We start from the raw sequence: 10858 nt of genomic DNA, 5'->3' as shown, positions 1-10858 counted from the left end.
ATAAAATAGACCTGCAGAGAGACTCTCATTAGCCAGTTTTAGCCAATCTCCAGACTGAAGCTATTTCAGAACTTGAGGGTCCCATCTCTGCTTCTGAAGAGATGGCGACGTGCTGGGACAAAGGTGCGCTCCATCCCTGCAGTAAAGGAAATGACATTCTGTCACCAACATGATAAACTAAAGGGGCCGTGCCAAGTCATCTTTAAATAATCTGTTGGTAACCTTGAAGGCTGATCACGTCAGGTGGGAACAAAATGATCTCTGTCCCTCTGACAACCACACCGAGGAGATCCCTGCGGGGTAAGCAAGCCTTAGCAGATGCTGGGCGAGACAGGGCTGTTTGTTTCTTGACACGCTATTAGTAGGCTAAACATAACTCTTAGCACTTAGGGGGATGGTGCAGGTGCAGAGGTCGCAGAGCAGAACTTTCCCAAAGGTACCTTGGGAGAAAGAAACAGCTGTGCACAGTGGCTTCAGTACGTGAGCTTCCTAAATGGGGGACGTGTGTTTGTGTATAAACTGGGTGGGTTTTTATGCCTCTGAATGCAATGGCTGCGAGTCACAAGAGGGGAGAGTGCTGTTGTCCTCAGGTCCTGCTTTCAGGCTTCCCATTAGGCAACTGGTTGGCCATTGTGAGAACAGGATGCTAGACTAGATGGGCCATTACCCTGATCCAGCAGACCACAACCCTCCAACGCTAACTGTCCCCCTCTGCATGTAGTTTGCCTCTGAACAGGGAAGGTCCATTGAGTTACCTGCAGACCTATTTCCCAAGCACTGATCTAAATGTACAAATCTAGACAAGGGACCATCACACATCTACATTACAACTACATTAACAGTGCAGTCCTACACATGTCTACTCAGAAGGAAGCCCTGCTGTCTTCAATGGACCTCACTCCAAGGTGAATGGGTATACAAGTCCAAAAGAATATTCAAGTGCCTTAACTTGAACTAAACCCCCACCAGTGCAGGTAGCTCCCTGGGCTGAGGCTGCAGGTGTCAATGCTCCACATCTATTATTATTATTATTATTATTATTATTATTATTATTATTATTATTATTCCCCAGCCGCTCTGGGCAGCTCCCAACAGAACATTAAAAACACAATACAACAAAGACTTTAAAAGAGAATGGGAACCATTTACAACATATATGAAGAGGCAACATAAAGAAATGGACTCATTGGCTGGGTTTGAGTAAACAATCACAACTGTATACAACAAAAAAATAAGATTATACGTATTGAGAAAATTTTGGGGAAACAATACACAGGGTGAACAATATGGAAATAAAACAAAGCGGGAGTATGAGGGAAGTCCAGGGGAGGAGGGTTGAAATATGAAAAAATGTTAAAGATATATTGTCAGAAGAAGCATACATGGAAAAATCAATAAAAATTATTTTAAAAAAAAAACACAATAAAACATCAAACATTAAAAACTTCACTAAACAGGGCTTCCTTCAGATGTCTTCTAAAAGTCAGATAGTTGTTTATTTCCTTGACATCTGATGTGAGAGCATTCCACAGGGTGAGCACCACTGCCGAGAAGGCCATCTGCCTGGTTCCCTGTAACCTCACTTCTCGCAGTGAGGGAACCACCAGAAGGCCCTCGGAGCTGGACCTCAGTGTCCGGGCTGAATGATGGGGGTAGAGATGCTCCTTCAGGTATACTGGGCTGAGGCCGTTTAGGGCTTTAAAGGTCAGCACCAACCCTTTGAATTGTGCTCAGCATCTACCGGTAAGTCCCAAGATGAGGTGACCCAGCAAATCCTGGTTCCTCACTGCTGCTCACCCTCAAGGGAGGCCTCACCAGGTCCCTCCACCCTCCCCTGACTATTAGTTTTGGGTGAGCAAGGCAGGCAAGTTCAAAATAGACTCCATCCCTTGCCACTCTGGACCTAGTAGCCCTGAAGGTTTGGTCTAGAGGAGGAATGGGGAACCCGTGGCCCTCCAGGTGCTGTTGGACTCCATATCCCATCAGTCCCTCCCACCAGGGCCAATAGTAATGGATGATGGGAGTTGTATTGTTTGGAAGGTAACAATTTTCCCTGCCTCTGCTTTCTAACAAGCAGAGCTGTGCCTCCACACTGAACTGGCTGAACAAAATTTGTACACATGTCTGTTCCCTGTACCTCATCCATTGCTGGGTGCAAAGTTGTCCCACCATTCACAGTATGAGGAGGCTGGGTTGGGCGATACCTATTATATAGATATAGAATTAGTAACCAGTTTAATTCAGCGTTGCCAAGAATGGAGACAGCATGCAGATATTAAAGTCAGGGCATTCCCATGATAAACAGCTGGTTGCTATGAGCTTGGAAGATAGTGATACAGGAAAAATTGTATTGATTGAAGTTATTGTGCTAATAGGATGACATGGTTGGCTACAACCCAATGATTGCATTTAGCATACCTCAGTGGTATAGACAGAGAATGTGCTTGAAACGCATACCTATATTTCATTTGGCAAACTAATGAAAAGAACTTAAAACAAACATAAAAAATGAATCTTAAAATTAAATGTAGTCATTAATCAAATTCAGCAACCCTTTAGCAAATATTCAAACCATCAGCAAATATCTGAGAAGCAGCAAAAAAAATAAAAAAACCTTTTCAGCTGAAAATATCCTATAAAGAGCAGAGTTTATTCTACCCAATGGAGAGCAAGTTCACCAGCCAAAAACAATTCAATCTTTGCAGCCAATTAGCCTTTAAAAACCCAAGAGGCTTCGGTCAGATATCTTTGGGACCATGGTGGTTTTTTTAAGAGAGAGAGATTTGGATAGTTCCTGTGATCCTTATCGTAGTGGCACTGATCAGAACATTAAGGGATGCATCATATGATTGCATTGATCTGCACTGCCCCGGGTTAATTTTTTTCATCGCTCCTGCACATTGTTTCCCATTAGACTAGCCCAGCCTTCTTAAGTACATACAGTTTGATTTATGGCAGCCCTCCAGATGTTAATCATAGCACCAGAATCCATTTATGAGCTTTCCACAAGAGTACGAGGTCAGACACACTTGTGTAGGTTTCCCACAGCTTTGGTGCCAAGTTTGAGTGGCGGAGGAGCATGTAAAAGATCATGCGTCAAGAGAACAGCAGAAATGGCTCATAGCTCTGGAAAGGAAACAGCAGATGAAGACCAACTGGTACATAAAGTGTTTTTACTAAACTGCCAGTCTGGTGTATTATTATTATTATTATTATTATTATTATTATTATTAAATTTCATTTGAGGAACACAGGGGGGTTTCGATATAAAAACACAAAAATACATAGCATATCCACATTTACCTTTCCTCCACTCTTTCTAGGCATGGTCCACAAATTAAAGCTCTCGGTATGAGCATCCTGTTTTGCTCTGGAGCAGTGCTTCCCAAACTTGAGTCTCCACCTGCTTTTGGACTACAATTCCCATCATCCCTGACCAGTGGTCTTGCTGGATGATGGGAGTTGTAGTCCAGAAACAGCTGGAGACCCAAGTTTGGGAAACACTGCAGTCTGGAGCTTTCCACACGAAAAGCTGCTTTTTAAAACTCAATTGGAGCAAACAGCAACCCGTGGGAAATTGTCTTTGCTCCAATTCATCTTTAAAGAGTGGATTTTCATGGGGGAAGCTTGTGGCACACACACACAGACATGGAGCATTAAAGTGCAGACATCTGCCTTGAAAGAGCAGGGCAAAAAGGTGAGTGTTAACCCATAGTAACGAACAAAACACACCCAGTTTAAAAGGACATTGGTTGTTTAATTGGCCAAAGGCCTGGGAGAAGATTATGAATGCGATACAAGCCCAGATCACTCAGATATCAGCTCATAAGCAGGAACAGCTCAGTTCCTTGAGAAAATGTATTAATTATGAATCATGCACTTGGCTGTCCCCATGGTATCAAAGATTACTTTGATGCTTCTAAAGGAATCAGCGTGGATACCTGACCTTTTGACACCTGCCAGGACAACCAACAGACTCGACAAATCTACCTTTAAAATGGAACGTGCACTTCAAGTGATTGCCCCCAGGCAATCAAAGGGAATAAGTCATTCTTTATTTATTTTAAGTCAACTAAAAGGAGAGGCTGTTGTGTAAAAGAAAAACAATTTTCCACACTCAAGCTGTATTTTTTTTTCAGCCACAAGGTGTCACAAGGACTACTAGGTAGATTGGAGCAACCTCTCGCCTCCTTTGTTCCGCTCCAGATAGACTCCCCCAACATTAGAGTCCTTTCACATTCAGAGCTGCGCAACACATGGTGCTCTTTGTGATTGTTAGCATTTGTGTGATTTATTCTTCAGAATAGCATTCCCATACCTGTTACCTTCCAGATGTTGTTGTCCCATGACTCCCATAATTGCTGATCATTTTGGCCATGCTAACAGGGTCTGATAAGAGCTGGCGTTCCGCAACAAATGAAAGACCCTTAATTGGGGGAAGCTGATCTAAAGTAATTGGGGGAGTCTGATCAGAACCATAGCTGGACGGGGTTTTTTTAATCATTTGCCCTTACTATGGTCCCAACCTTTCCCATGGCTGCTATGTGCCTCAAGCCATTGGCACCACTCTTTAAAAAAAAAATTCATCTAATGGATCCACGGTCCTCAAAGGGCAGGTTGCCAGGTTCACACATGTACACATATTTATTGATTTATTGGATTGCTTGCCAGTCAGTTCTTGCCAGTCTCAATATTCAGTGATTGACAGCTGAACCAATGAACCACTGAACCACTGGAAAAGCATTGTGAGTTGGAGGCAAGAAGGAAGTCCCATTTGTTGTCACCTGAGACTGAGAAATTTTTAAGAAGAGATTGTGGTGGCAGCACGGCGGCAGCAGGAGGCCCCATTAGCTAAAGTGGTGCTTCAGGTTAAGAACAATTTCAGGTTAAGAATGGACCTCCGGAACGAATTAAGTACGTAACCAGAGGTACCACTGTACTTGCCAGGCTGACAAGCCTTTTCACATTGCAGATAAAGTTACCTAAATGAAACTAAAAATCTATCCCCCCCCCCAATTTTCACATGAATTGTCATGACCCAAGTAGCAGAGCACCTGCTTTGAATGAAGATGATCACACCTTCAATTCCTGCCCTCTCCAGGTAGGGCTAAGAATACTCTCTGCCCAAAACCCTGGACAGCCCTTGCCACTTTGTGTACACTGGACAAGATGAACCAAGGGTCTGGCTCATTAAAAGGCAGCTTCCGAATCCGTGAGACACTTTCCTCTAGGAAAAAAAAGGAAGAAAAGACTGCATATACAGTATGTAAAAGTGTTGTGGTTGTTGTTTAAACTTACACAACCGCACCTACCTCACTGGATTGTTGTACAGACGAATGAGCTAACATATGGGAAGTTATTGCAACATTCAAAATCTCTGGCCGCAGTGTTGATCTCTTTTTTTAACTTGCCGTGATACTGGAAAATGCAGTGATGAAAATGACTGAAATGTGCCAGGCACATATCTGTGCATCTGTCCTCTGCCTGCCTGTGTCAGCAGCACATGTCAAAAGTCTTTTAAGCCAGAAGGCAGTTGTGCGCCATGAAGGTGTCATAAGATTAGAGTCACTAGACACTTTGTTCCGTGAGCGGCGGAAGTTCCCTGCTTCTCCTTCCACTGCATCATCCATTCAGTCTGACTGCCAAAGCCAGTTTGTTCGTGTTTTGGATGCACGAGACCTATCAATCATCCTACTGGTTGCTTAACATGACTCTCCAGATTGCTTGTTTATGACGCTGCTCCTGCACCTGAAGCATGATCAGAATGCCCACAATGCTGGAAAACATCACTCGGTTAACTACATTAATCAGGAAACCTGATTCTCTGCATAAGGCGTTGAAGTTGGCTGAAAAAGCTGTTTTGAAGCAACTTTTACAGGTAGGGAGAGAATAGGTGTGGTTATATGAAGGCAGGCACATATAGCCTGCATGAAAACTGAAGGTCCTGTCAGAAAGCACAGGTGAATAAAGACAGCTTTGTTGCCATGAAGGAAAGACGACTTCCTAGCAAGAGAGGCTTTGATCGGATTGCTAATGAGACGCAAAGGTTAGTTCTACGCTAACACGAAATACATTTGAGTCTCCTATTGTTACTGATGAGATTTTACAGAGACGTGCATAAGCTAGCCGTTGTATTTTTAGTTCTGAGACTGACAATTAAATGCTATTTATGTTGCCAAATATGAAAGATTAATTATTGGGCATGGGGAGGCGTGCACTGCAAAGTCTCCAGTGCCCAAAGGAGGGCAGTGGTATCATCATTTCATCTACACGCTGAAGAATTTGGAGCAAGTTTACGGAGGCCTAGGCACTGTGGGTCTCTCAGCACATGCCAAGAATCTATTGCTGAATCTGTTCCATATGTCTTAATCCCCTCCAGGGGTTCAGCAGAGAAGAGTGGTAATGCATTCATTCCCCTTTCTGCCAAAACCCTTTTAAAGTGTTGCTTGCTTTTCCATTCATCCCTATTAATTATCCGCGGTATCTTACTGCAAGGTAACCTAACAGAATTTATAACACGTCAAATGGTGGGCATGTCGCCACACTGAATTTTGTTTCATCTTTGGTAGGTTTTCATGGCATTTTTAAAGATGTCTAGCTGAAAGCCTCGGTATGATCCCGTGACTATTCTCTTGATTGGATTTAAATCAAGACTTTCTGTTGAAGTGACTTGTGGGTATTTTATACCTGAAAAGCACTGTGTATGAGCTGATGTGGAAGCTCTACCTGTAGACTTAGTTCTGGGGTCACCAATGGATGCTGGAGCTGTCATAATGCATAACCATGCACAAACCAACCCCCCAAGTTATGAGGAAAAGGAGCAGGTAAAATAAATACCAGCATTGCCTAAGGGCACATTGTACCTGTTTTGCTGAAGCCAAGCAGATCTTGGTCTGGCCAGTGTTCAGATGGGAGGTTTGTGGGATGTAACATAAGCAGTCAAGTACAACACTTTCTGTTTACCCAGAGTGGGCACGCAGGGGGGTGTTACTCCAGCCAGGAGGACTTCCTGTCAATCCTGGTCTGGAGCTTCCTCCCCCTGCATGTGACCAGGTAGGTGGACATGACCCTGGGAGACCCCATAAAAGGGGCTGGTCATGCAGCCATCTTCCTCTTTTGACTCTTCTTCTTCTTGATGGCATGATCTCTTGATACTGATGTATTTTGCTGTCTGCTGATTCTCAGCCACCAGGACATGGGCTCATTCCCATATGGGATGAACTCAAACCCTTTTCTGTAACTCTAAGCTTGCCTTCAGGGATCCAACTGTGAACTGAACGTGAGTAAACTTCTTATTACTTTTAAAAGAAGATTGTTGTTTTATTCTTTTTAGGAGGAATAAAAGGGGACTTACCTTAGTGAGGACCTCACTTGGGAAATCAACATAGGTGGTCAGAAAGGCCCAACAGAGACTCCATTTCCTCAGGGTCTTGTGAAAGAATAATGTTAAACAACAATTGATGAACTCCTTTTATCAGTCCACAATAGAAAGTGTCCTTTTATATTGTATCACAGTGTGGTATGCTGGCCTGACAGCCATGGACAGAAAGTCTCTACAGAGGGTGGTGAATACAGCACATGATATCATGAATCCGCTAGATGACATCGCAAGGGATCGTTGCCTTAGGAGAGCGAGAAAAATTCTCAGGGATGACTCACACCCCGGCCATCACCTCTTTAATCTTCTACCCTCAGGCAGGATATAGAAGTATAATCAGCCGTACCAACAGGCTAAAAAATAGCTTCTATCCGTGGGCTGTTAGGCTGTTGAATGGAAAATAACATAGCGAAATTGACTTGTGAGGTGGTATGTTGTTCAATAAGAGATTGAGTGGTTTTTTTAGGGGGGGGAGGCTCATTTAATTTAATTGTATACAGGTTGTACAATGACAATAAAGGTATTATTACCAGGAACAAAACCCAATCTGGACAAAGCCAGATTGGATTGCTTAAGTAAAGAGATTCAAACCAATCTACCAACTAGCTTCCTGCTTATGCTGGGGAATATATTCTGCTGCTGTCTCACAAGCATGAGTGAGGAAGGATAATATTTAATCAACATATCCTCTCCTAGTATTCACAACATTCCAACAAGATTGCCTCAGAATCCCATGTGCATTGTCTTGAGCTTCATGACAGAAGAAATGTGGAGTATAAGACGTAGTAAATAAAAATAAATAATACTCCACAGTCATGGGTCAAGGTCTTTGCCAACATTGCTGATGGTGATCCTTGATTGGATATATGTAGATGATTGTTTCAGTGGCATGCAGTGAAATTTTTCGGAGGGGAAAAGTTAAGGCTAGAGGGGGCAGCTTGTGAGGGTGATGGGGGTGACTTTGTGACATCACAAGCATCACACCTCCCTCCCTAAGCTGGACAGAAGCTTCCTGGGCTTTGGGGAGGAAGCGCCAGGCCTCCAACAAGATGCTGGAGCCCTCCTTCTCAAACCTGGTTTTCGGAAGGTGGTGGGAGGCTAGCCTAGTTTCACTAGTCTACTGACTAGTATTCCCTTGCCTGGAAGTAAGCCCCATTAAACACATTGCGTTGCCTGTCTGTATCTTGAGTCTGTTTCCGCCATTCCCTGTCCAAGAGGACCTAGTACAATTGCTTTAAAATAATTATTCCTCTTCTTCCCCACCCCACTCCCACGTAAAGGAAAAAGACATTCTGGTCCCAGTGAGAAAGAAGAAGTCAGCTCGGAGACGAATGCCAAAATGTACTGCCAGATCCTTAAAAGGATGAAATCTTTATTAAAGACATTAAGTACAGGAGGAGCCATTAAGGAAATGGGTATTTTGAAAGATATCAACGACCTTAACTTGATGAATCATTAAGTGTTCTTACACCAAAGCGTTTCCCCCTTCTGCCGTGCAAGGGGACAGGCAAGGTGGAATCCTTAACAGCTGCACTGCCAGCGGCTCCTCCGTTGTCCGCCTCTCAAAAGCACAGGAGCCCTGCTAGAAGAAGAAGGTTGGCTAGCCCCTTGCATCTGCCTTGCTTTTTGAGGTCACTCCATCTCTGACTTCAGGATTGTCAAGCTGATCTCCTCGGGATGGGACTTTCACTGGGAAGGTCCCCAAGGAGTTCCTGGTGGGGTGGGGTGAACCATATCACTGGGCTTCAGGACATGGAAAACTGAAGCAGGGCGATAGACAACGAGGCCTTGCTGGGATAGTAACCAGCCAGCATTAGCAATGAAGCAAATGAAGATGGGGATGGATTGAAGGGGAGTAGGCCAATGGACTGAAGGGGAGTAGGCCAATGGACTTAAGGGGAGTAGGCCAATGGACTTAATAAACCTGAGTCACAGAAGAGCTAGGTAGTTTTGACACCAGGTGTCAAAAAAGGTTATGTATGTGGGCTGTGTTTCGTTAGCCCCAGCATGGAAAACGAGAGAGGTCCCAACTAAACAAGAATGGCAACTTAAGTTGACAGACCATGTGCAGCTTGCAGACTTAACATATGAAATAAGAGAACAAGGAGAACATACGTTGGACAACATTTATTGAATATATGGGAAATAACTGTGTACAGCTGAAAATGCTGGCAGCATTAAAATAAATTCAATAGTGTAAATAAGTTTTGATGGATGTACTAATGGAATACTGAATGGTTTAGCTTACCTAAAATATGCAGGGAATTATGATATGTAAAATGAACCATGGAAAGAGAAGATGGGAAGTCATTGACGTTTTAAGGATGTTTAAGTGAGTATTCTAAGTTGTAAAACAGAAAATTTAAGAAAATTATATTTTTAAAAAAGAAGAAGAGCTAGGCAGTTAACTATGATTGAGTCTTGCACTGCACTATTAGAGGTGTGCCTATGATGGTGGGTCTCCTCCCAGCTCTTGACAAAGAGTGCTTGTTTCAAGGGTTCAGTCTGATGACCTCATGTGTGACAAAACCACCTAGACCTGGTCCCTACAACTGGCTCCGTCCTAGTTAGACATGGGTTTCTTGGTTAGATGCCTGTACAGTTTCAAAGGCTCATTAACCTCTTCAATGAAGTACGCTATGGTGTGGGAGGTTATAGATTCTATAGTGTGGGAAGTGGTAGGTTGAGATCCTGTCAATCATATGGATACAAATGAATGAATGCCAAGGTCTAAACAAATGTAATATTTATATATTATAACATAGGATTAAATAATTTAAAAACATAACAAATAGAGGTCTATGGCTGGTGGCCAAAAGAATGTACAATAATAACCAGATAGTCTTAAGTGGCTTCACAACACTGCAATGTGTAAAATGCCCTAAATATGTTGTAGAATATCTGGCTGTGCTGATATTTATGTGATATTATATACCAAGTCTGCATTGCAATGTTGTGAAGCCACTTAAGATTATTTGGTTATTATTTGTCACCAGCCATAGACCTATTTTTTCTTCTTGATGAAGATCTAAAATTATCTTATCAAGATTATTTGATTATGATTTGTCACCAGTTGTAGACCTATTTTTTCTTCTTGATAAAGATCTAAAATTATCTCATACCTCTGTGATTAGACAGGTGATAGATAGAATTTAAGCCAGTGTGGTGCAGTAGTTCGAGTATTTGGCACTAAAAAATGACGTTCACAAAATGCTGACTCAGCTCTATAGAAGATGCTTGCAGTCACCTGCGGCCACCAGGAGTTGACTCCAGGTGACAATGCAAAAATCTACACTCTTAAAAGTTGATGAAAAAAGTGGGGGGGCTGGGAAGCTGGGGGCCTGCTTCTGCACTCAAATCCCGCTCAATTACTTCAACCCATCTTTTTGCAAATAGCACTGCATTCATTTTATATTTTTAATTTTCTTCCTCCCCCACCCCATGTTATTGGAATTTGGTTTTATGAACAGGAGCACAGTG

The 10858-nt window shown here is 42.9% G+C and overlaps 1 long non-coding RNA gene across 3 annotated transcripts; it reads right to left on the bottom strand.

Annotated features, from left to right (window-relative positions):
• Positions 1 to 1530: 1530 nt before the first annotated feature.
• LOC310763044 lies at positions 1531 to 8288 on the bottom strand. 3 transcript variants are annotated; one of them, XR_014548422.1, is made up of 5 exons: positions 8185 to 8288; positions 7355 to 7429; positions 4319 to 4446; positions 2942 to 3126; positions 1531 to 2204 (listed from the first exon to the last, which is right to left on the bottom strand). It is a non-coding gene; the product is annotated as an uncharacterized lncRNA (long non-coding RNA). The 3 variants fall into 3 exon arrangements; XR_014548423.1 differs by lacking the exon at positions 4319 to 4446; XR_014548424.1 differs by lacking the exons at positions 4319 to 4446; positions 7355 to 7429; positions 8185 to 8288 and adding an exon at positions 3304 to 3643 and having other exon boundaries at positions 2942 to 3181.
• Positions 8289 to 10858: the final 2570 nt, after the last annotated feature.

This window comes from Podarcis filfolensis, assembly GCF_964270895.1.
Source record: "Podarcis filfolensis genome assembly, chromosome: 5".
NCBI classification, from domain to species: Eukaryota; Metazoa; Chordata; class Lepidosauria; order Squamata; family Lacertidae; genus Podarcis; species Podarcis filfolensis.
This window is presented reverse-complemented; position numbering and strand designations above follow the sequence as displayed.